This window comes from Uloborus diversus, chromosome 8 (assembly GCF_026930045.1).
Source record: "Uloborus diversus isolate 005 chromosome 8, Udiv.v.3.1, whole genome shotgun sequence".
Lineage (NCBI taxonomy): Eukaryota > Metazoa > Arthropoda > Arachnida > Araneae > Uloboridae > Uloborus > Uloborus diversus.
This window is the reverse complement of record NC_072738.1, coordinates 18,182-44,706: the sequence shown is the minus strand read 5'-3', so window position 1 is coordinate 44,706 and position 26,525 is coordinate 18,182. Positions and strand designations below refer to the sequence as shown.

At 34.1% G+C, this 26,525-nt stretch overlaps 1 pseudogene; it reads left to right on the top strand.

Annotated features, from left to right (window-relative positions):
- The first annotated feature begins 840 nt into the window (after window positions 1-840).
- Window positions 841-26,525, top strand: part of LOC129227397 (zinc finger protein 678-like) — a 29,860-nt pseudogene continuing 4,175 nt past the window's right edge.

Below are 26,525 nucleotides of genomic sequence, written 5' to 3'. Positions count from 1 at the left end.
TTCATGAGCGCAAGGAGAAGAAGAATTCGTTGGTGCCTGTTCTCGAAGGTGTAAAGGCGCATGGACCCGAGAGCATACCAGCCCGTTTGCTGATGGACCGGTGGGCCAGTCCATCCCTGACTGCATCCACGGAATTCCGCAACATATATGCAAAATGATCACAGTTTTTGGCTTAAGTATGTATATGTGCCAGCAAAAGCCGTGACAGTCATTGACCCATTGTGCTATTTCATACATAGCCCTACCTTATGTTTTAACATTTCAAAACATTAAAATTGAAAAAAAATTGAATTAAAATTGAAAAAATTGAAAAATTGAAAAGAAAACTTTTCTCTTTTGTTCAAATTTTGCATACATTTTGTGATCCACCCTTTATGTGCTTGAAAATTGTTGAGTATTACATTTTAAATCCCACAAATTATTTTCATTTCTTTTCAGCTATTACATGGAGTCAAGCATCAGATTCTGTCATGTGTAGTTACAGGCACTGAAATCTACGTTATTAGACACTGGCATACAGATACTCGTATGAATGCAATTTCAGCCAAAAAAAAAATATTTAAGAATGTGTAATTTCATTTCTGAATATTTCTGATGCAATGAGCTGAAGCGACACAAATCGTTGTTTCTAGAATGTTATATTTTGAGGAATTTTCTCTCATTTCACCTTAAAAAACACTTGAATAGTGACCATACTGTCGAAAAATTGCGTTCCTTGGAAAGTTTTCAAAGGAGTAGCAAGCCTGAAAGATCACCACTCTATCCGAAAACTTCCTTCCTGTTACGATTTTCTGTTTAGTGATTTTCTCTAGCAAGATCCTAAAAAGAAATTGTGTGAAAATGCATTCTGGTGAAAAACCATATTCTGGTGAAGTTTGTTTTGAGGAACCTTCCGAAGTAGCAAACCCAAAAAACCACTTAAAAGTCCACACTGCTGAAAAACCATATTCTGGTGAAGTTTGTTGTGAGGAACCTTCCGAAGTAGCAAACCCGAAAAACCACATAAAAGTCCACACTGCTGAAAAACCGTATTCTTGTGAAGTTTGTGGTAATAAATTTTCTCGGCCATATCACTTGAAAGAGCATTTCAGGATCCACACTGGTGAACGGCCATATTCCTGTAAAATTTGTTCCGAGAAATTTTCTAGATGTGGAAGCCTTAAAATTCACATGAGAATCCATACCGGCGAGGAACCCCATTCCTGTAAAACGTGTTTCAAGAAATTTTCTCTCGTAACACACCTAAGATACCACATGCGAGTCCATACTGGAGAAAAACCTTATAGATGTGAAGTTTGTTCCAAGGAATTTTCTCAACTAAAATACTTAAAGAATCACCGCAGTACGCATTCTGACGTAAAACCGTTTTCCTGCGAAGTTTGTCTTAAGAAATATTCTCGGATCGATAACCTGAGAAATCATTTAAAAATCCACACCGGGGAAAAACCGTATTCCTGTGAAGTTTGCTCTGACAAATTTTCTCATTCATCAAACCTGAAAAAACACTTGAGGACGCATACTGGTGAGAAACCGTATTCCTGCGAAGTTTGTTCCAAACAATATACTCAGCTAGCTGTCCTGAAAGAACATTTCAGAGTTCATTCTGGTGAAAAACCGTATTCTTGTGAAGTTTGTTCCAAGGAATTTGCCAAAAGAGGATTGTGGAAAAAACACTTGAAAATCCATTCCAGAGCCGTTCCACAGAAACTGAAACCACAATGAAAGAAAAAAAAAAAATCATCAGATACTTATCGTCAAGCACTTATAGATCTTGAAGAAAAATGTGCTTTGTGACGATAATTTTATTAAAAACTGGCGAAAGCTTCGTTTTTGTAGGTTAGTAAGATTTTACAGAAGGGTGAAAATGGTTGTTGGAAGAATTGCTTGAACTCTTACATTTTAAAAAGCTTTCTCAAAGATAAATTCAAACTAATTTTGAAATTTTACATAATTTTTATGTGTATACTTTTTTAATATAACCTTGAGTATATTTTGCTGGTTCCTGTAATTTTATTTTATACTTCATACTAGAGGTCTAATGAGCTGTTTTTCTATGTTCCGTTCCGTCACTCAAAGAGACAAATGTTTTCAGCTTCAGTTTAAAGCTCTCAACATTTATTCAGTACCAATAGTGGAGACTGGATACTTGATCCCTCTAGAGACTTGTTCACCCACTCAAATCTCAAAACTGCAACAGTACAAAACTTTAATAATAACATTACCAAGCAGCCATGGTAGGTTTACATCCCCTAGGGGTCAGATAATGCGTTTCGCATATGCTATTTAGGTCAGTCATGCCAGTCTCAGTTGGCAATAACCTAAAAGTTGAGATTTTTTTTTTAAATTGTGGGTCAAAGAGGTCGCTAACGTTTTTGAAGAAGTTAAGCAATACACATATTATTTTTAGTAAAAGATTCGAAACAATGTTACAAGTGTGAGAATTACCAATTTTTGGTTTATTTTGCTGTTGTTTGGAAGCATGTTTGAAAAGTATACTTAGGGATACTCGGTCTTTTCGAACCACTTAGACTTGATCTGGGATCAAGTGTCCTTTAATGTGACTATACACATACGTATATGCTATTAATTCGATGTATTGTTTAACAGAAGTGCCGAGTTAGAAAATCTCTTTTCCGTTCAATTTTTTATCGTTTTATTTTGTTGTCATGGTTACGTCTTTTAAATCCTTTGTTTGTTTCATATTTATTTTTATAATTTCTTAAAAGTATTTTAATTTATAGCGATCAACAGCACTTTTGTTAATTGGCGAAATGATATTTTTGAGAGGAAAAAAAAAACCGAGTTTAAACGATTACAGTGAAATTATCTTTTATGGAACTGATATATTTTTTTCTCTGCATTTGATCATTAACAATAGAAGTATGAACAATGAAACAGAAAGATTAATTTTTATTGTTTTTTCCCTCAATGCGTATGCTATTTTTTGCTTCGCGACACAATGATGTTTTTGTAAACTAAGTTTGGTTTTTACAAACTCTTTAGTGCAAAACGAAATTCCTTGGAACTTCATATTACTTAAATTTTTAACTGATGAGTACTTATAAGATGTAGAAGTAACAATAAGAAACTCTTAATTGTCAAATGTTTTATGCATTAGACTATAATTAAAGTTTATGAACCAGCATTTTTGTTGTCTATTTATTGCAATAAAAGTGACCATATTTTTAACGGAATAAAAAAATATATTGCACTTGGCTCATAACGTTGAATAAAGTCTAATGAGTGTAATAGTTTACAAAATCAACCTATTAAAATTAGCGGAAAAGAAGACATTTTCGTAAAAATGTCATTTTTGTGGAATGTGTGTTTTTATTTGTTGCAACTATAACACATGCTTAAATTAATTCTTTTTTTCTTCAGGGAAAGCACAGATTTTCATTTTGTTTAAATTGATTTAAATATTTTAATTAAATTCTTTTTTTGGGGTAGGAGGATTTTCAATTGATTCCTTCTCTGAAATGTATTAAAACTTTATTTTTTTTTTCTTGTTGCACCATAAATTCAATATATGTTTGAAAATTATAAAGTATTTCGTTTTAAAATGCACAAACTTCTTTTCATTTCTTTTCAGCAGCGCCCCCCCCCCCCAACGTCAAAAGATACGGGATTCCATCGTATTTAATTTTAGACATTGAGCTCCATAGTAACCCATAGCGTACTGATGGTTATCAAAGCATACGGATGTTCGTCAAAGAAAAAATATCTCGACAGTAATAGAACAATATTTCAATTCATAGCTATATGGAATGCCATTGCAGTAATTCAGATGTGCGTTCCTTATTTCGTCCAATGAACTGAAAATTAGACTGTCATGCCTATGTAAAAGTGTAGCGTGCAACGATCGCAGAAATTGGTCTAAGATGTTCATTTGGTGAATTCGATTTCTTAAAGTCCTTAACGAAAGTTGCCCAGCCAAAAATATAACAAACTAGCCTGGATTTGTAGCATTATTTTGAAAAAAATTCTCTCTTACATTTTTTATTTGTTTCAGAAAGTTGTAATCTGTACAAATTTTGATGATCGAGTTTTTGCTGCTTTTAGCAGCTAGTAAAACATTTGAATTTTCACGTTTGAAAAATGTGCAATTTCATGTCTTTTTCATTTCTGCGATGTTAATTTGCTTATGATGTAATAGGTGCTACAATCTGTTGCCTCGGTGAATGCTTTGTGGGGATTTTCTTGTCTCGAATACCTGACTTAATATAAGTGAAAATCTAGATCAACAAAAAGCAGTATTCTCGAAAATTTTGGTCTACTGAAATTTCCGTATAGTCAAACCATAGAAGACGCAGAATTACTGTAAATCGTTACATTGTAACTTGTGTATGAATCACAAGTTCCATTGCGATCTAAGCAAGAATATCTGCAGAAGAACTATATTCATGCTTATTGGGTAATATTTTTTTTAATTATCTCTCTGAAAGCATAAACCAACGCTTACCTGAAGCAAATGCATGTTCCTCTGAAGTTTGTTCCGTCGATTTGTGCCGGCTCGTGCACCTAAAATATCACTCGAGTATCCACACTGGAAGAATAAACCCTATTCGCCTTGGAAACCACATTAATGTTAATTTATTTCTAAGGAGTTTTCTCAGTCTTACATCTTTACCTTTAAGAATCTCTTGAAGTCCAATTTTTGTGAACGAACATTTTCCAATAAATATATACTCTAAGACAAATTTAACAAGTAAATCATTTGGAAAAAATATTTGAGAATGCATTCTGATCAGAAAACGAATTTCTGTGGAGTTTGTAACAAGGAATTTTCTCATGTATCAAACCTGAAAGTTTACTCGAGAGTTCATGCAGGCGAAAAACCATATTGTTGTGAAAAAGTGTTGTGAAAAGTTTGTTCTAATACATTTTCTCAACTAATACATCTGAAAGTGCACTCTAGAATCCATTCTAGGGACAAACCATTCTCTTGCGAAGTTTGTTCTGAGACATTTCCTGTGCTAGCAAAGTTGCAACAACACTTGAAAATTCATTCTGGCAAAACCCCGTTGTCTTGTGGAGTTTGTTCAAAGGAATTTTCCCAGCTGAAACATTTAAAAGTGCACTCGAAACTCCATTCTGGGGAAAAACCGTACTCTTGTGAAGTTTGTTCCAAGAAATTCTCCCTACTCGTGTATCTGAAAACACACTCGAAAATCCATTCTGACAAAAAACCGTTTTCTTGCGAAGTTTGTTCCAAGGAATTTTCTCAGCTGAAATATTTAAAAATGCACTTAAGAACCCATCATGGGGAAAAATCATATTCCTGTCAAGTTTGTTCAATGAAATTTTCTCAATCGGGAACTCTAAAGCAGCACTTAAGAATCCATTCTGGTGAAAAACCGTTTTCTTGTGAAGTTTGTTCTAAGAGTTTTTCTCAATTACAATATCTGAAAGTACACTCAAGAATCCATTCTGGAGAGAAACCGTTTTTTTGCGAAGTTTGTTCTAAAGCTTTTTCTCAGTTAAAATATCTGGAGGTGCACTCAAGAACCCACTCTGGTGAAAGGCCATATGCATGTAAAGTTTGTCCTAAGAAATTTGCCGATCCATCAAATCTAAGAAAACACTTGAGAATCCATACTGGAGAGAAACCATATTCTTGTGATGTTTGTTCTAAGAAATTTTCTGAACTAAAAGGTCTGAGAAAACGCATCAGTATCCATTCCAGCAAAGAATCATGTTCCCCTGAAGCTTGTTCTAATTAATTTTCTCGAGTACCAGCAAATATAAAAGATGCTTTGAAATCCATTCTAGTGAAAAAATCAGTTTCGGATGAAGATATTTTTTTAAAAAACTAACAAGCACTTGGAATTGCATTTTGGTGAAATAACTTTGTATTTTCAACTGGACTCAACTATTTCTGACGAACTATGGATTGTCACAGAAGTTTTGTTCCTTTTGAATTTTTCTCAATTATTGGAACTGAGAGAACAATTTATAGTTAATTCTAACCAACACCTGCAAACTTTGTTCGAAGTAATGTTTTTCACCAGGAAATCTAAAAGTACTTTTCAAACTTTATGCGGAGAAAAATTACGAAATATTTGATTTTTTCTCGAAATTGCTGGTTGATGTATCATTTACAAAGCGCATGAGTCTTTTAAACATTTTACAGAATCATTACAAGTTACATTCCGAAGTTCCAGAAACATCTTCAAAACTACGCTTCACGAGGAAAAATAAACTTTTCATTTAGTTTTTTAAATACTTACTTTAAAAATGTCAACGAGATGATTGAATGTATTTAATAAAAATGTTAAATATTGTGTGAACTTTCGTATTTTGACTTGATTCATGTCTCAAACTGAACTTCCAGTATATCTCAAACTTAACTTCGAGCTATATTGCCTCCCTTCTTCTCAACACGTTGCTCCACTGTATACAAAGCACTTTTTGATTTTTACTAAAAATAATAAAACACTGAAAGTTAATTTGAAGAGATATAGTATGTAGTAGAGAATCATTTTTAAACACATTAATTATGTGGATAAAAAATCCTGACTATGATTTCAGAATTGCAAAATATTCAGTGCATTGCTTCATGTGGGAAAAGTTTCAGAATTAAGTAGTGGTTTAAAACTATCAATTATTGAGTTAAGCTCAAAGCCCCATTTAACTATCCGGAGCTGCAACTGGGCGATCGAACCACAAAACAAATGTTACACAAATTTATTAATAATTATCAGAAAAATAACTATCATAGAAATGTAGGTCATTTTCTGCTCAATGTAATGGTTTTTACATTATTTTGATACATTCATAAATAAAAAAAGTTCATAAGCGTTTTCGTAAAGTACTATATTTTCATGAAAAGTCAACTGCGCAGCTACTGAAAAGTGGTTGCCAAACATTTTTTTTTTGAAGGTTAAAGAATTTTTAAACTACTGTTTCAGATTCCCAATGTAATAACAGTTAATTAACAGACAAAAAATTTTAAAAATCAAAAATAGTGAGCAACATTTTTTCGCCCCTGGTTTTTTGATCTACCGGTCGACCGCAATTTAGCTGTTGATTGGTTGATTGATGCACGTGATATTTTTGACCAATAATAATAAGTAATTGGTTTTCGTCTGGCGTCACAGCTATCATGTAATCAACCGACCGGTCAAGGTCGCCGAACGCAAACTTAGTAGTGCTAAAAAAACTTTTTATTTTATAATTAATGGACTTCAGACGCATCATGAACATGCTTAAGGCTTCTATGGGATTCTCGAAAAAAATGTCCTGTGTGTAACATTAAGTTTTTAATTTTTTTCCAGCTAACCAAAGCCTTTAAAAAATAAAGCTGTTGGTTAATGATACACGCTTTAATATACTATCAAAGCATAACAGTTAATCCCGTATTTATTAATAGTTAATTGAATAAAATAAAAAACTAAGGATTACGCACGGGCCATTTTTTTTTTTCGAGAAACGCCTACATAGATTTATGACTTCATGAAAAAATGCGGAGAAAAGGGAAAATTAAAAAGAGAATTTGAGTTTTCACCATGTTTCTAATGAGGAACCATCGAGGCTTTTAGAAGGCAAGGCACCTTGTCCGCAGCTTCATTGTTGACTTTACACGGGACGTTCGTATCTATGATACTAGTTGTTAAAAAAATAATGAAAATACGATTATAAACAGAGTATTTCGTATAAATGAATCGTTCATCATTCTTTTACAACGTTTCTTAGTTCAAAACTTCCAAACGATCTCTTTTTTAAATGGAAAGAAGAGTTTATAAACCGCATGAAAGCAAGTGTTATTTCTATTTTCGTCTGCTACAGTACCCGCAATGCAATACAAAGACATTTTATACCCGCTGTGACGTCAGGTGAATACGGTATACACTTTAATTTGCAGTAGCGAATCGTATCGAGACATTTCGTTGACGTAGTTTAACTCGTCTATAGAAGATTTGCGCTCTCTATTCCTTTTTTTTGGAGAAGATTTGTGCGCTGTACGTTCCTTCGTTAATTTTGAAAGCTGTTTACTTTTGTACTTGTGTTATATGCTAGTCTTATTAGTTAAGGTTTGAATGAACTGGGTATTAAGGTGGAATGAGTTTTCATGTTTTGAAATAGTCGACGTGTTCTTAAACAGGTATTCTATCTTGGAACATGGTTATTAATTCACGAAAGAATTCCATAAAACAAATGTGTAATGAAGAATTTCCTTTGATACTTTTTTAATGCAGAAATGAAAATCAGATGATAATTTAAAAGTAATAAGGTGTGATTTAAGAAAATAATTGAATGAGATTTTAGTATCAAGTTCCTATTATATTGTACACTTAAAAGGACTGAGAACTTCACTGACAACAAAAATCCACCTTGTTTACACGTTTGCAGTACTCATCAAAAGCACGTAAGTCTTATAAAATTATTTTATACAATACTTTTTAGTCTAAAAAAAATTAATAATACGTTACATATTCACGAAGTTGGTTTAGCCTCAAGTTTCTTAATAAACAAAAGTATTTGAACTTACTAAATCTAAAAATAAAAATTTTCAATCTGCAGGGCTTAAGTTTTTATTTTCTGAAATTAGTAGGTTCAAGCTATTAAAATAAGTAGCTTCATGGCCACCAGCAGAGGGTGCGCTTGAAACCTCGTCCTGAATAATAGGAAAATAGTTTAAAATATAGTAAATTAATTTAATATATTTGTTTAAATATTAAAAACTTTTTTAATATGACAACTGTAAGGCCACAAGTGGTTCAGGAAAACGTTTCGTGATGATATTTTTCCTATTCATTTTACAAAGCAGTGTGATTCTCACAAATGATTATTTGACAAATTGAGAATCTTCTGGTCTCTGAGGATTTTTGTGACTCTTCTACAATATGCTAAATTAGTCTCATGATACCTGTGGGCATGATTTCTGACAAGAATTGGGAGCCCTATATTGGACAAAATATGTCGTGAGCAGGGGTGTTCCCATAGTGTATACTCCATATATGCCGTACACTCTCAAACATGTTTTTGGCATATAGCGTATACTGTGAAGCTTCAAACATTTTCATATTAAGTATATCATCGCATACACATATTGTGCACAATGGATTACTGGGAGTATAGGGAAGACCGGGGATAGTTGGCGAACTTTTTAAACTTAATTTTTTTAAAGGTTGTTAATAAAATAGAAAATTTTTCTTTTATTGCTTGGATAATCTGTATGGTATCAGCAACAAATTCATATTTTTGTTTTGACAGTACTATGCTTTGTTTATTTTTTACATAACTTTTTGTGAACCTTCGCAGAGTTCGCACACTTGCCCGTCACGGGGTAAGTTGGCGATCTGTATGGGGTAAGTGAGGGAATTGAGAAAAACTCGTAATAGACACAGAAAATTTCACATAAAGTCACACTGATGCTTTATAAATATGGAAGTAAAACTTACTATTGAATGAAATGAAGCGAAATTAGTATTGTAATTGCTTCAAAGCTTTTTATTGTAATTGCTTTGTTATGTTAGACCACATAAAAGGTTTAACTGATTTTAGAAGTAAATGCTTAAAAATGCAAACATTATTTGAAATGAACTATCTTATTTGCTTTTGTTTTTCTTTTTTATGTTTCTTTCGCGTTTACATTCCTTTTTTCTATGATTCAGAGATTTATGGTATGTTTCGGGGACTTTTTGTGGTGATTTTCGTTTTCCTGCTAAGATCTTTCTTCCTGAACAGCCTTTTTGACTGGAGTGTTAAAGAGTATTGCTGTAGACCTCTTTCGTTTCCATCCTTTTCTGATCTGACCCTCTCCAGCTGTTGAATAAGGTCGTATATGATCTGGAGTAATGCTCAGAGACGTATGTGGGTTTAGCTGAGACGTAGCGCTATCTTCAGTAAGAAACTCTAAATCTGAATTATTGAATGAATAGCAACTGGATCTGCTGTTGGCAGGGCCGGATTTAGGGGAGGGCAGGCGGGGCTACTGCCCGGGGGCCTCCACAACAAAGGGGCCCCCACAATACAACTTTTACGAAATATCCTAATTTCACAGGTCAGCAAATTTTACGTTTTATCTCCCAGACATTTTTTTTGTTTTTGTATTTCTACAAAGAATGCTTGCACAAAAGTAATATTATTATCGATATATCAGAAAGCCCTGATTGCAAGTATCCATTTACTATCAATTTTTTATTTGATCAAGCATTTCAGTGGTAATATATATTTTTTTTATTCATTTAATTTGTAATTTTTACCTATGAGTTAAGGAGATGATGTATTGTAAATATCATATGAAAATAACCTTAAAAGTACATAACTTTTAAAATGAAATGTATGTTTAGATATAAATAAGAAACAGTAATTTTAAGTCTGTAAATTATAATAATAATATAAAAAATTAATAGCAGTAACTTCAGGATGTATTTACTATTAAAGTGCTGATCCAAAATATCAGATATATACATATATAGAAAAATACTCGGATATATATCAAAGTATTGGATATTTTCGAAAATATGATGATCTTTTCGAACCCTGATTAGGGGCCTCCACTCCTTTGTTGCCCCGGGGCCCCCACACTTCCAAATCCGGCCCTGGCTGTTGGACAGGTGGTACATCCAGTTTTATTATTCTCTTCCAACATGGTTGCTGCTGGCACAAACAGATTCACTCATAGGTTCAGGAGATTGGGAGTCTGGCTGATGAGTGAAGTGATATAACTTGGCATAAAGTCAATGTCCTGAAAAATGTTTGAATTGCAGGGAAACACACAGTTCTTTTGGAACCATTCATAATATTTATGGAGCTCGCTTCTTGTAGAAAAGCAACTGTTACATCAGTTGACACGTCGTAAATCGTCATTGGCTTTCCTGGATTATTCACCATCTAAGAATCAGGCAGAATTAACATAATTTTCAATGGGCCATGTAGACTCGTATCAAGAGGCAGCAAGTTATAGTTACAATGTGGTGGGAAAGAAAGTAGTGTTATTATTATTTTTAATAGTGTAGTAGTTTCTTTACAAAAATCAAGCTTATCAAATTGACATGGGAGTCTTAAATGTCTATTAAGAGAATCAGAGGTTTTTCTTTGATTTTATAGTGTTTTTAGCAAAATCCTTTAAGGAACGTGGAAACATTTCAGCCATCATCTACCCACTAGGAAATGCAGCATTACATCTGGTTGCGGTTTTCCCGTTGTTTTTTCTCTTATATTTTCTCATTTCTGGAAAGGAGAGCACTTACGTTGGAAATTGTATAAGCATGTCTATAAGAAATGATAAGCTCAAAAATAGTGTAACTAATGCAATTATTTCATTAAATTGACAGTTTACAGAATTTAAATTTCAATTGTTTAATGTTTTGACTTTAAAAACTTAACTTGGGGCAAGTATGCGAATTTCCACACTTATCCCGGAAAAAGTTCGCCTACTAGCCCCAACTCGCTGTATTGAAATCAAGCTACACTGGTTTAAAAATGGTTTCATAAAATAATCCGAACGAGATGTCATGTTAGCTTTTTTCGGATGTCTTTTCATCCATAAGTTCATTATTTTTTGCATTGAAAAAGGCGTTCCCTGTAACGCCTGTTAGTGTTTTGTTTTTGAACACTGGTTTAAAAATGGTTTCATAAAATAATCCGAACGAGATGTCATGTTAGCTTTATTCGGATGTCTTTTCATCCATAAGCTCAATATTTTTTGCATTGAAAAAGGCGTTCCCTGTAACACCGAAACATGTGTCTGCTGTAATTGGCAAATTTGTGCTTTTTCTAACGTTGTTTCTCTTACTTTAAGATGTCATTTGTTGCGTAGAAGCATGGGCTATTCAATATTAATACGTTTTGGTAAATTACTCTATTTTTATATGCTTTATAAGAAAATAACTAAGGATGAAAAAAAATTACTTAACACTGCGAAAAACAACTTTCTCTTGTGCAACACGTTTGGTTTGGCATATTTCACTGAAAATACACTGACAGTAGTGAAGCATCTACGTTGTTGCGTGACAGCTCACTCAGAGCTGTCTCTCGTTTTTGGTTTGACAGCTCACTCAAAGCTGTCAAACCAAAAACGAAAAACGTATTTAACATTTGCACACTTACCCCTTCGCATACTAGCCCCGGTCTCCCCTACCCTCCAAAAAATTATGGGACCATCACTTGTCATGAGATGTAAAAATTCTGACTTCTAACGAAAAGAGTAGTGGAGCCGAGATTATGAAGAAATTATATATGTATAAGCTATAACCCTTTCTCCTCCCAAGTTTAACTTGTAAACTTTTCATTTCCACTATTGGAGATGAAATGTTTTTACTTTTTTATAAAAAATCTGGGGCGTTGGAAGAAACTGGATGAAATGAAAATTCACAGATTTTCCGTAAACGTTATACAATTGGCTCTCAGTTTAACGACTTTCAAGGGAGGGACCACAAAAAATCATCCTTAAGTAGAAATTGTCCTTAAATAGAATGCTCTTATCACTACAGTAAAGCATCCGGGACTGTGAAAAGCCGTCTTTAAATAGAGAAAGTCGTTAAATAGAGCGTTGTTAAGCAGAGAGCCAACTGTATAATATTTCTCATGGACTTTTTTTTTGTGACAACGCAAAAACTGCATGAATATATCATCTTATTTCATAATTAAGGCACCACTTTGAAGATTTTCTTTGCCGCGCTTTCGGTGAAAGGAACCAAGAAACTCCTACATTCAAAGTTCTTTGATTTACTGTATTAATTCTGATTTTTAGTATGCATTGCTTTAATGTATAACATCCCAGGAGTGAAACATTATAACTCAGTTGCTTGAGAGCATTGTGCTAAAACACCAAGGTTGTTGGTTCATATTTCTTTTAAATCCTATGTACTCATTTATTTTGATTTTAAATAATTTTATTACTTCCCATATGCACGTCCGATGGCCAAAACTGGACAAAATTGATTTTATCTTAGCCGGTTTTAATCGGTTTTATCCATCGTTAAAACCACCACTGACCGAAACTCTTACAACCCTTCGAAAAATAGCGTGAGGAGGAGTAGGTAAAGGGGGATGTCTTTAGACAAAGGGTAGAGAGGGATGCTGAAAATGTTTAAAACAAGTGGGACATAATTTATGGACAACCCCCAAGTAGCATTTTTAGTTCATAGTTATTTGCGCTTACACAGTAAGATTTTTTCTATATGAAATTAGGATTCTTTAAAAAACGGTAAATAAATTGAGGTTTGGGTAATTATTTTACCATGCCACAGTGAACTGCATGTGTGCACTTACGTATAGACGCTCGCAATATCCATTTTGACAATTCCTGAGTTAATTACAACGAGTTTTCTCGTGACGTCCATATTAGGGTTTCCAATCCCGATCCCAAACCATGTGGGATCCTGCATGATATTTAGCGGGATTGAGAGCTAAATCCCGCAATTTTTTTCCATGTAAACGTTTTTCAATTTTTGCCACTCATAAAACGACTTTTCATAAGCATCATCTGAAGTTCGAAGAACTTTCCTCTTATACCTGCAAGAAGAGCAAGAAAAACTTTGTGTCTCATATGATGAACGGTGGATTTACCATTTAAGAACACAATAAACGAGCTGATGTGTGGAAAGGAAGTCATGTGATACACATGACTTCATGTGATGCAAAGGAAGTCATGTGCATCACATGACCTCCTTTTACTCCAGTTTAATGTCATTTCCCCATTACTGGCAGTTTTAATGTGATTCAATGGTTTACTCTCTAAATATCACCAACAGTGGCCAAATTGTAACAAATTAAAAAAAAAAAAAAAAATCGCCAAGCTGGCGACAGAACTTGGCGACCAAAAGACTGGCAATATATCGCCAAGTGTCCGCCAAACTATAACACCACTTGAGTTTACATCGAAATTAACAATGATTTCCACCCCAAAAAGGGACAAAAGACCCCTTTAGAAACACCTGAATGCACCAAAAGGGGAGGTGCACAACTAGACCCCACTATGAGTCCACGTACCAAATTTCATCTTTCTAGGACTTACTGTTCTTGAATTATGCGACATACCTACGCACATACATACATAGTTTCATACAGACATCACAAGAAAATTCATTGTAATTAACTCTGGAATCGACCAACACCATTATGAAAGTAAACTTGAAAATCTAATCTGGTGAATCATCATAGACTTGTATAGTTTAAAATTCTCTTATGTATAAACTCTAAAGGAACACGTGAGAGTCCATTCTGATAAAAAAAAAGGAAAAAACACATTCTTCTATAGTTTGTTCTTGGAATTTTCGAATGTATTACCTATAAAATTTAGTTAAATTGATTAATTGAATTCATTAGAAACTTAATTATAAAGTCATGCTTTAGACTACTTAAAAAAATAAATTGTCATAGTCCATATAAAACTAAAATCAGTCACTAATAATTAGTCCAGATAATAAACTATTCCTTATTCAATCTTTTAATTTCTTCTGTTTTGTATATCGAGTGAAGTGGTACATCAGGCACAGGGTTGGCCGAATTGGACCCAATTGGGTTGGACCCAATGGGTTTTTTTTTTTGAAAAAACCCACTATTTAACCCAATTTTGGGTTTTTTAAAATTTTCTGAGAAGTTTTTAAAAAAATTAATTAATTTCAATATTTTTACAACTAAACTTCTTTTTTATTTGTTCTTCATCACAGACAATGAACATAAAAAATGAATTTTGAACTTCAATTGTATTTCTTAACTCTTAACGGCATTAAAAAAATACTTCAAAGATTTTAAATAAATAAATTTATCTTTTTTCTTTAACTGGTCAATAAATAACTCAAATTATATTGACCAAGTCCTGTCATGTCTGATTTTCTCAATATTTCTAGATTGTACAGAGGAAACTACTCTAGCTAAAAGGCTTTCATGTGAACTATTTTCTGCTAACCAACACGTCACAAATCTCGAATAAACACAAGGTGTATTTTTTAGAAATAAACAGATTTTTCAAACGGTCGACAGAAAACAGAACAGGTACAGTATTTTCATTATCTTACGAAAAAGTTTAATATTTCTTACTCTGTACACAGAAATAGAAAAACAGGCAACATAAAATTCAAAGAAATGTCTTGATTAAGCTGGAATTCAGGAGAAAGGGATTTAAACTACTTGAGGTTCTACAGTAGTTTTGCATAACAAAATGAAATACAATGAAGTAAAATGCAAAAAAAAAATGTAGTAATTAAAAACGAACAATAGATTTTATCACTCGAGAAGTAACTTTGCCTTAACTGTTGGTAATAATGAAAATTAAAAAATCTGAAACTTCACCATTCTTGGGGTTTTTTCGTCTTTTATACTTTTCTTCAGAAAACGCTAAATTTTAACTAATTTTCCAGTTTTTTTTTTACCCAAAGACAATTTTTACACTTTGTCCATATACTTACGCTACAATATGTACAAGTACCCCACATTTCCCTAAAAAAAGATAAAAAAACCAACTTTAGTTGGTTTTTTTTTTGGGGGGGGGAGGGGGTATTTAAAAAAACCCAAAACACCCTGGGTCCATGGGCTTTTTAAAAAAAACCCGGGTTTTTGCCAACCCTGATTAGGCACCTTAATTTTTTTGTTAAATTATTCTCGTATAAATAATAGCTGATGATCGAGTAACCCGCGCGTTTCAACAATGAAACTCGCTCCACGGCATGATAGTTTGATAAATGTTTTGGTAATGTTTGAACTGCAGGGAAAGGCTTTATTGCTACAAGGCTGAACTCGATCCGGTTACTTAACTGTTTTACTGGTAAGACTCATTTCAGGGGAATGAAGAAACGAAAAAATGGTCAACAGTGAAAGCTACCTACTGGAGTTTAGGGTTCATCCACTGGAGCTAGGGTTACAATTTCAACTCTCAAACTATCATCAAACAGGCAATGGCTTCGTTCAAATGTAGAAGCAATTTTCACCCGTCATACCTTGACGGGCGACTTTCTAGTCTTTCAAATAACTGCAGATCAGAATATGCTTCCAAACCTTAAAATATGACTGTCAGCTGGGTTATTTGAGAGCAAATATTTCTTATATTGACAACATACTGTACAATTTAAATTCTCATAGCGAATGCTACAAAACAAACCCTTCAACGAAATTAGTATCTATGTATCTTTGTGACATTAAACAGATTTTTCATTGATATGTGATTATCTTGTTTTTTAAATTTTTTTACGTGAATATTTGAAGCCTTAATATATATTTTTTTTTCACTTCAAAAAAAAAAAAAAAAGGAAAAGAAAAATTAATTTGAATTTTGTGGTTTTGAATTCAAATTATGTTTTTCGCAATCACGCTTGTGTGTTTGCGTGTGGGGGGTATGTATATGTTTGTACGCAGGCATGAGCGTTTGAATAGTTGTGTGTATGTGTTTGTGTTGAGGTGTATATATGTGTTTGTGTTTAGGTGTATATGTGTGTGTGTGGGTAGGTGCGTGGGTGTATGCGCGTGTGTGTAGGATATGGACGCAACCTGGAGACGGCTTTCGCTAGAGGAGCAGCATCGTGAGGAGCCGGTCCACGGTGATGCTACAGAGGGTGCTGGCGGGAAAATAAAATCGTAAGACTTCAAAACAGTCAAATGAAAGCAATAAGCAATCGTGACGTGCTCAAAAAAAAAAAAAAAAGCATGATGAGACGAAGAAAAAAGTCTATATTCATTAGGGTGGTCCTTATTTATATGGGAAATTTTTTTTTTTGGAATTCAACAAGTGACGCCCCCTAGTTTTGTGATACTATAATAAAAAGTAACGTGTGCAAAATTTGAACTCGATCGGTCAATAATAACACGTGCCCCTAGGCCATTGAACTTTAACAATTTTGATAATTTTCCCACAAATCTTCCGAGTTTTTACTTCAAACCCAGTACATCGTTTCTCCTAGGTTTGCAAAATATTTTTACAGTGAGGTAGCACTAAAATTAATCATTTTAGTTACTTTATGTCATCTAAAGATTTTACGTTAAATAAGAATGAAATAATGCCTTAGAAACTTTCCTTAATCGTACGCTTTTCTCAATGTATCTCGATAGTATGTATCTTTTTTAAAATCTTTGATGGTCTGTAAAATAAATTGTTTGTGACTCATATGTGGTAAATTACTTGTAAAATTCTTCGATTAATATTGTGCTCCTCTTTCAGTTGTATCATTCACAATTTTCAGTATTTTAACAATCTCTCTTCCCTTTAAATTGCATTCTTCATTTTGCCTAGAATCAGGATCAAATAGGAGAAAATCTTTTAGTATTTGCAACTTATCAAACAGTTTTATTGGCTCGTAACTGATTCTATAAAGAGGAAGATCTTTACTAAGAAAGTATTCCAAATCATCTACTGTTATCTGAATTTTTTTAAACAGTCATCAGACACGTCTTCCTTATCACAAGCATTTTTTGGACTAGTCTTTTCCTATCTTCAAAGTTAATTCCTTCATCCAGTACGGACAAAGCTACTAGTTTATCCCCTAAATACCATAAGTGATTTATGAATTTTCCAATCACTGCTTCTGCTGCATGTTTTTCGTCATTTTGTACAATGCTAGTCTTTCAGACATATTATATTTCAAAGGAGTGTCGATTGGGTTGCTGCGAAAACCTTATATTCATACAGCATTTAATTGCGAAACAACTTTGTAAATCAGCATTGAAGGGCTTTCTTTTCATGTAAGGTCAATTGAAATTGCTTCCTAAATATAAAAATTTTCAAACAAAAATTCCTTTTGCCACCCATGTGGCTCAGGGATAAGCTCCAGGTTGCCGAAAACATATCCCTGTAGGAGGAAATTCACCAGGAAATATTATTACAAGTTATGAGAATTCTCTGTAATCTTTCTCATTTCCGCTTTTTACGAACAATAATATGTTATCAACTTCGTCTTTTAGAATTTAAGTGGTATATGTACTTGATTTAAATGTTATAAGTTCTGAATGATGGAGATCTTTCCACAAAATTTTGAAGCGCTTAAATAATTAAATATCTGATCTAGAACTAAGAAAGGCAAGAACCTCTTTAAGGACACTCTGCAGTACGATTTCAAGTGCATGATGATAGCAATCCAAATGTAATATATCACCGTTCAGTTTTTGCTCTAAAAAATTGAATGCACAATTTATACGGTTGGTATAGCAAGTCGTTGTATCAAACACTACAGCTAGAACAGTTAGCAATAAAGATCTATCATCTAACTGAAGAAATATCTAAGGAATTCCGAGTAGCTGTTCAATATTAGGACCTGAAAGCTATCACGGTAATCCTGTCGGCGTTTTTTTTCCAGTTACATCTGGATGTAGCTTTGTATCCCAGTGAATAACTACAAAATCTAAATTTAAATTCATGAAATTTAATTTTACCTTTTGGCGATTTTCTTTTGCTCTCTTAAGGAATGTACGATTGACCACTAGGTCATTTGAATTTAAATTTACTGCATCTACATAGGCTGTAAATAAATGAACAGCATCTTTATCCCTAATATGGCATTTGTCTAACAGTGATGAAAGGCGAGCAGATATCAATAGTTGTCAAGTTTTTTGCATTGTGGTAGAACAGCTGTAGAAAACAAAAGTTCAACAGGATAGGATAGATACCCATTTCTGTTTCTAAATCTTGTGAATCGCAAGAATTTGATGATAATAAAGGACTATGTACTGAAATAGAAAAAAATTAATTAATCATAGATTTCTACATTGTTTCGATCTGGACATTTTTTTTAAAATTCATATTTGAGCTATGGAAAATACAGTATATTTTTATGTTAGGAGTAATGGAGGATTTTTCGAACATTATATTTTAAAAATTAAAAATTGCATAAGCATTTAGGTATGTTTATAACTAAAGAACAGCGAATTAAAATATAATTGCAGTTACTTATATTTATAGCATTGAAACCTTGCGACTCTATTTGCCACACCTATTACATACATAGCGAATTTCGTAAATCAACACCCCCAAAGCCTGGAAGAGGCAATTTGTTGTTGTCAAAGATCATTCATTAATGGCCTAGAGAATCCCCTGTGTCCATCTTGGTGGGAAGAAACGTTCCCCTGCCGCTTGGTTGGAACAAGCGCAGAAGAGCAGTACGCTTGACCAAAAGGCCATTGGTGTACATGTACCCTCTGTAACATGTTAAATTTTACAGAATGAAAGTGAAAAATTGGTCGGTCTGGAAGTAGCAGCACCTATTAAGGTTCAAGATTACTTTAAATATAAAACGTTCGAATATTTTTACATAAAAATGGGAAAATCCGCAATTTTTTCTTCGAAACTCAAAGAAGGGGGCCCTAGGGGCACGTGATAATATTCATGGATTGACTTAAAATTTTGCAAGGATCATTTATTTGTATAATGGAACAAATTGAGGGGGCGTCGCGTAAAATATCTACAACTTCAAAAATAAGGACCACCCTAATATTCATACATGTGAATAGTTCTTTGACAAATTGATTTAAAACATTTTAGAAAGGTATGCATACAGGGTGGTTCAAAAAATATGAGAGAAAGTATTTTAAGTGCCTAAAAAAAATTTAATATATTGTTATAAGTATACAACTCTTCCATAGTGCAATAGTGGTATGCAAGCGCCATCTTCCGTTGCGCATAGAAACTAAATCGTTTTGCCGATTGGCTAGCTGTTTATTCCAAGCCATTCATGATCTATTACTGTTTTTTTTTTCTCCCCCGTAAAAAAACGGAAAACTTGAAATTTGCGTCTAATGTCAGCCCCTCAATAAGCTGATCTAATGATCTAAAACAGCGTTTCTTAATTTGTTTGATAACTGGAACCCTTTTGAATGTTGACTTTTTTCGTGGAACATCTGCGTTTTCCTCTACAGTATTGTTTGCATGCAGCATCCGAAAATTGTTTCGTTTCAATGAAAGACATTTTTTATTGAAAGAAAATATTTTTCGATTAAAAAAAAAAAGTAATTTCAAACTTAACACAAATTTCTCGAAACATCTAGAACTCGTTTCAGACAGAATTATAGAGTTTTAATTTTAATGTTGTAAGTTTTTCCTGTGATAAAAACACCATTAATATCAGGCTTTATAAATGAAAGTCGCATTTTCTGATCAGGTTCAGCACAAAGTCGGTGGAGATATTTAGTTTTTGTCGGCGAGAGATAAGTGGAGAACATAGGTTCAGTTTCAAGTACTGTCTCACCATCGATTACATGGAAAGGCTAATATCCGGTTTATAGGCGGAAATGGACGTACCTATTAGTTTATAGGGATGTTAGTTGGTTTCTTTTAGATGCACTTTTGTCTCTCTATTATTTAGCCTTAGTTTTGTAACAATGAAAATTTGCTCACGGCAACAATTTTTAAATCTAAAGCATATTCGATCTATATTCTCACGGCAAAAATTAATTGATTTATTTATTCACAGCAAAGTTTTGAGCTTACCATTTTGCTTTTACGTTCCTGAACGAAATGAAAATATTGTATTTTCTTTTTGTTGTTTCCATAGTAACTACTTTTGTTTCCCCTTATTTTAGTTTTGAGAATGCAATAAATAAATAAGGCACTAGTGACATTATAAAACGCGTACATAAAAATCCCATCGTTATTTTCCCCTCTCCCCTGCTAAATTCAGTCAGATGAAATCGTCTTTACTTGGCAGATTGCCGAATTACATACAATCCGTAGCCAAACAGTAGTAAACGTGCCCCCAAGGAATTTGGTGACAATTGAGAACATTCATCTTTTAAATCGCACCAGAATTTTACTGAACGGTTTTAAGTTTCTGGTGCAAGGATCAAGTGCTGGTTCAGTAAATGAATTTGTATTCTAGAGCGGACATAATTGAAATCCATACATTAACAATAAATATCTTTTTAATTCCCTATTGATATTTTCTCAGCCATTCATTTGGAAAATATTCATTAAACTCTTCACTCAAACCTTATATGTAAAGTAACTAATTTCAATATTAGTAGACGTTTTGAAAAAAAGAAAAATGCAAATTTCGTGGAACTCTTGATATACTTGCCAACTCTACTGATTTTAACGGGAGACTCCCGTTTTTTGCTTCCATCTCCCGATTTCCCGTTTTTTACGATATTCTCCCGTTTTTGCAGTTTTTTCAGTCAATCGTTAAAACATTTCACTTTCTTCTCAATAGATGGCGCCCTTTTCTAATCTTCCAATGTCAGGGAATAAGAATTTTTCCAATTAATAACTCATGTTTAGTAAAAATTTATTTTTTAGAAACTTTCCACATTGCGTGTTCAACGAAGCACGTGCTCGCCGAAAATTGCAGCAGATTTCAATCTTTTTGCATCTTGAAATTATTTCAATTATTTTTAATGCTTGAAGTTATTTTAACATGTGCTACCCTATACCTACTTATTTTATATTGTATTTTCATTATATATTGATTTCGTTTTTTTTTCTCGGATTTTAGAAATTAAATTTTTGTTAGCTACTTTTCTGGTAGAGACTGGAGAATGTACGAAACTTTAAGCAAATTCACTCCTTATTATTTAGTTTTTCCTTTGCAGTATATTTTTCTTGCTACTACCAATTTGCTTACATCTACAAAAAATCCCCATTTCACTTTAAATTTAGTATTCATGTTATTTAAAAGCATAATTTAATAATTCTGTAGCGAGGATATGTCTGGTGAATCACCTATATACCTCTAGTAAAATCTCCTGTTTTTTTTCCTTCGAAGGTTGAACACTCAAACCTTATATTTGAAGCAACTAATTTCAACGTTTTGAAAAAAAAAAAAAAAAGAAAAATGCAAATTTTGTGGAACCCTTGAGTTAACTCTATGGAACCCTCAGGTTCCGTGGAACACAATTTAAAAAACGCTGATCTAAAAGATCCGAGTACATTCTGGCGAAGTATTTCCCAGAAGTTATTTCTCTGTAACTATTTTTAGTAGCAAAGCCAGGAGGGTTTTTGAGAACCCATTCTGGTACAGAACCGTGTTGGCATACATTTTGTTTGAATTCATTGTTTCGACAGAGGAGTTTGAAAGTACATTTAAAATTCATGCCGTGAAAAGACAGTTAAGGTTTAATATTCAATGTACCGCATAGTCCGGTTATCCCCATCCAGAGACTCCAGTTTCGTTCTTGTCAGAACTCATCGGTCCGGAATAGTGAACAACCTAGCTGATGGCAGATGTCATCGCATTGAAGCTGAATCATGTCATCTCAGTTTCAATGGGATAACATCTGCCTCCAGCTCGGTTATTCACTTGAGTGGTACCCGCACCGCTTTGTACGTAGTAGAAAATTAAAAGGTCATTTGGTTCGCCTGTATATTTACAAATAATGGATAATGAATTTCTCGCCAGTTTGCTATGCTTGCCCATGTTGCGGTTCCACGTTATGATAATTTGGTAATTTACTCGCCCACGTTGTGATAATTTGCTCGGTGAAAAATTCTTAAAATTCGAATAGAAAAAGAACAAAATCGAACTTTTGAAAAATCGCTGCGAGGTGCTCACCCCCATGCTATAAACTGTGCCAAATTTCATGAAAATCGGCAGAACGAGCTAGGCGCTACGCGCGTCACAGAGATCCAGATAGACTTTCAGCTTTATTATTAGTAAAGATTCCTGACTGATGAGTTCTAACAAGAACGAAACTATTTTCTGGATGTGATAACCGGCCTGTGTTGTATATTGCATATAGTTCTGCCTTAGGCCTGGCTTACGGGTGGTAACTTACTGCTGCATAGAGGAGGAGCTTACTTTTTTTTAAACTCATTGACTTAGGTCGCACGTAACTTGTGGTTCACGGTCTACCATAAGAAAGCAGTCTTTGTTATTTCATCGTAAGCTATTTATAGTTTTGATTAACTAAATTAACATTGGGGATTTATATGATTCAATAAGCCTTTGTTGAATTAGCGATGGATCCACGCTCACACCAGCAACAATTAATTCTCTCTGAAAATCTGAACCCTTGTTTTGCGAAGAAGCATTGCATTTTTCTGTTTCGTACTAGATATTTATCTGTTCAAGGTGTGGTCTTGCGTTCGCGTTGACATTTAAACTTCTGTTTTGGAGACACTGTCTCGAAATTCTTTTGTTGAATAATAATCCTAGAAACACTGCATTTTCCAGCACCAACTGCCGTAGCAATACTCCTCACAGTCATAGAAGTATGCTGACTAAGGGTAGCAATTCTAGTCCTTTTCCTGGGGGGTGATATCCATTTTTTTTTTTTCAAAACATGTCAGAAGCGGACAATTCACATAACCAACCACTACAGCTGTGCAGTTCCTTCTATTGTCCGTTTTTCACGAGAAGGCATTTCGCCACGCCCCCTTGAACGCAGAGTTCCATTTCCCGCGGGGGTGATCGTTACGCAATCCACGCGCTTCTAAAGGAGACAACCAGACAGCCCTTACTTGGGCGCGCATTTTAATGTGCAAAAAAGTCTTAGTGTCCTTTTCATCACTTTCTTCACTTGTCTGTTGTCATTTTAGTTATTCTTACATTTAAAAACTGCTGCTTTTACAACAAAATGCTATTATCCGAGTATACCTTCCGCCGAAAACAACGAAATAGAATCATCGGATACCACCTGACGAGGGAGGTGTCAAGTGCCTTCTTGTGAGAAACGGACAATACTCCTTCTCTAATTTAATCAGAACTCTACTCCAGGAAACAGTCTCAAATCATGCTGAAAGTGGCGTGTTCCACCCGTTCATAGTTTGTACATGAGAAGAGTACCGGGCTTTATAGTGCAACCACTGATTGTATGTAATTTTCAAACGTCCAGATAAGACGAATCAATTGAATGAGGAGGAAAAGTAAAATTTGATGCCTTTATTCTGCTCATTTGAATGAGATTCTGCTTCTGCAAAAGCTGGCATCGGTAAAAAATAATAGATTCGTCCAATTCTGGCTGTAAAACGGATGTTTGTCTTTCCATACAATCCGTGGTCAGACAGTACTTTTGACATGGAATGTGATATAGAGCCTCACTGACAGCCTTATCTAGACTTGCCAGCCTACACACTGGGTGCCTATCTGTTTTTTTTTTTTTTTTTTTTTTTTTTTTTTTTTTTTTTTTTTTTTTTTTGAGGGCATTAAGGTCTTTCCAGATTGCACAAAGTGTCTTTTCCATCAAGCCTCTGCTGACAGGAGCGGATTTATAGTCTATTCAAGGGGGTGACGGTTGAAAATCGTAAAAGCTATTCTTCCCCCTAAACCCGTCATGTAGGTTGGAAGGGAGTCAATCCCTCCCTTTATCCTGTAAATACGAATCGCCCCCTATTGCCCCTCACGAACTTATTGCCTCCTTGAAATGTCAAATCTGCCCTTTGGGGGCTATCCCCCCCCCCTAGGGTTGGAAACCATTGTTCTAAGTCATAGCAATGTATTATCATACCAGTATAATGCAGTCTATGGAAGAAAAAGGGTTGAAGACACATACAGAAATATAGAAATTATCAAAGTTCAAAAACTGGGAAGGGGCGATCTTAGATTCAACTTAAAAAGTGGGTAACGGTGTCTATCCTCGACTACTAACTGTCTAAATTTCATTTGAAGTAAATTTGTGGAATAGACTTGATAGAAATTAGTAGCAATTGTTAGTAATTCTATATTATTGGTTTTAGAAAATGACGGTCACGGAGGAGCCGGTCGCACCCACCGCCCCCGTAGTAAATCCGCCAGTCTGCTAAACACTTACCGGATTGTTTGGACCTCTGTAGAGGGGGATTTAAGTCAATCCTCTTCTTGTACTCGACTTTTTACGTGTTAACAGATTAATGGATATTGTCTGGTTCTGTCAGACGTCGGAAATAAGCAACTAGAACAATGACACTTAAAATGTTTACGCAACTTCCATAAGTGGCTGGAGCACCAAAAGAGTAGGAGGTGACACGCGGGGTGGGGGGCGTGGCAAAATTTAGGTTGGCGGTGCCCCTAAAGGTGATTTTATTATTATTATTATTATTTTTTCAAAAATTGGGCCATATTTTATTTTAACGATATTATTGATTAAATGTTCTTCTCAACAATTGGGGCAGGTGAGCACAGTAGATTATTTCCTTCCAATTCAAAGTTCTCTTTTAATTTTAATGAAAATAATAACGCGAGAAAAATATAAAACACGAATTTGAGTCAAATTCTTTGTTTAAACACTTGGATTTTTCAATACTAAGTTTTTGATTGGTCGATAATTTTGAGCTTAGTAAAGTAAGGGGCTTGAAGTTTTGAAGGACGCTTTGGTTTTGAAAATGAGGGAGCAGTCCGCCTCCCCTGCCCCCGTACAAGCCCTCTAAGCAACGTTCCTTTTGTGCTGAAGAGTATAACCATAAAAACTTTGTGTCCTCGAAATTCTAAACATTTCACAAGGATTATTTAAAAACATTTACGTGTCTGATTAGTGATTTGTATGTATTTTTCCCATTGTTCAGCGAGAACTGAAGTAATTATTTAACCCGTTGCCAAAAGACAATAAGAAATTCTGCTCTAGCATTCATATTATATCTAAAAATACTGCTTGTGGTTTGATTTCCTCAAGACTTCAATGAAAACAATGGTTTTACTAATGAATTCATGCATTTTAGCTTAACCTCATAGTGTATATAAATACACCATATTAAAAATAGGTAAATAAGGCTATCAACGCGGCTAAAATTTTAAGCGATTCCATATTTATTCCGTTGTTATCTGTTGTCGGCAAGGATGAAGATAATAATACTAGTAGAGAGTTAATAAATTTCGTGTTTGCTACAGAGGTGTCCTTCGTTCAAAGCTTTCCTTGAAGTTACTAGGGATATTAGTGTCTACAAACAATCAATTTTTTCAGCAATGAGTTTCATATTTTAACATTTAATTGGGAAGTTACTGAGCCAAGAAGCAAAAAAAAAAAAAAAAAGGAAAAGGCATTCTGTATGCACTGATAACCGCCTCTTTTTTGAAGATGGTTAAAAACAGCTCGATTTCTTAGCAATTATAAAGCTGTGTATTGACTAATTTATATGATGCATCTTGAAATTAACTTTCTTTTAAAAATTATTTTTCTTGTTGCATCGGCGATTCCTTATAACTTGAAAATTGTATAATGTTTGTTTGTAAATCTCATAAACCGTTTTCCTTTCTTTTCAGGGCCTCCTGGAGGGAAAGCAATCAGATATTATCATAACAAATTTCTGTAATCGACCTCCACTTTAATTGGATCCGCCGCATGCATGTTCGTCAAAGAAAGTTTTTTTTAAAGATTCACTGCAGTTTCAATTTTGTCAATTAAATAAACTACTAAATAGAGCTGATGTACCAAACTAAGCAGAAAACTGCTGGAGAAATCTGAAAGGGCAGACTGCGACGATCCCGGAAGCTGCTTCTGGACATGCAGTTGGTAAATTGATAAATTGCATTGAAGGAACATGCTGTGAGGTATATTTTCCAAGCAGAAAACTACTAGGGATATGTGAAAGTGCAGAGTACGACGATCCCGGACATAAAATTGATAATTACGTTGAAGGAACATGCTGTGAGGTATATTTTCCAAGCAGAGAACTACTAGGGATATGTGAAAGTGCAGGGTGCGACGATCCCAGACATAAAATTGATAATTACGTTGTAGGAACATGCTGT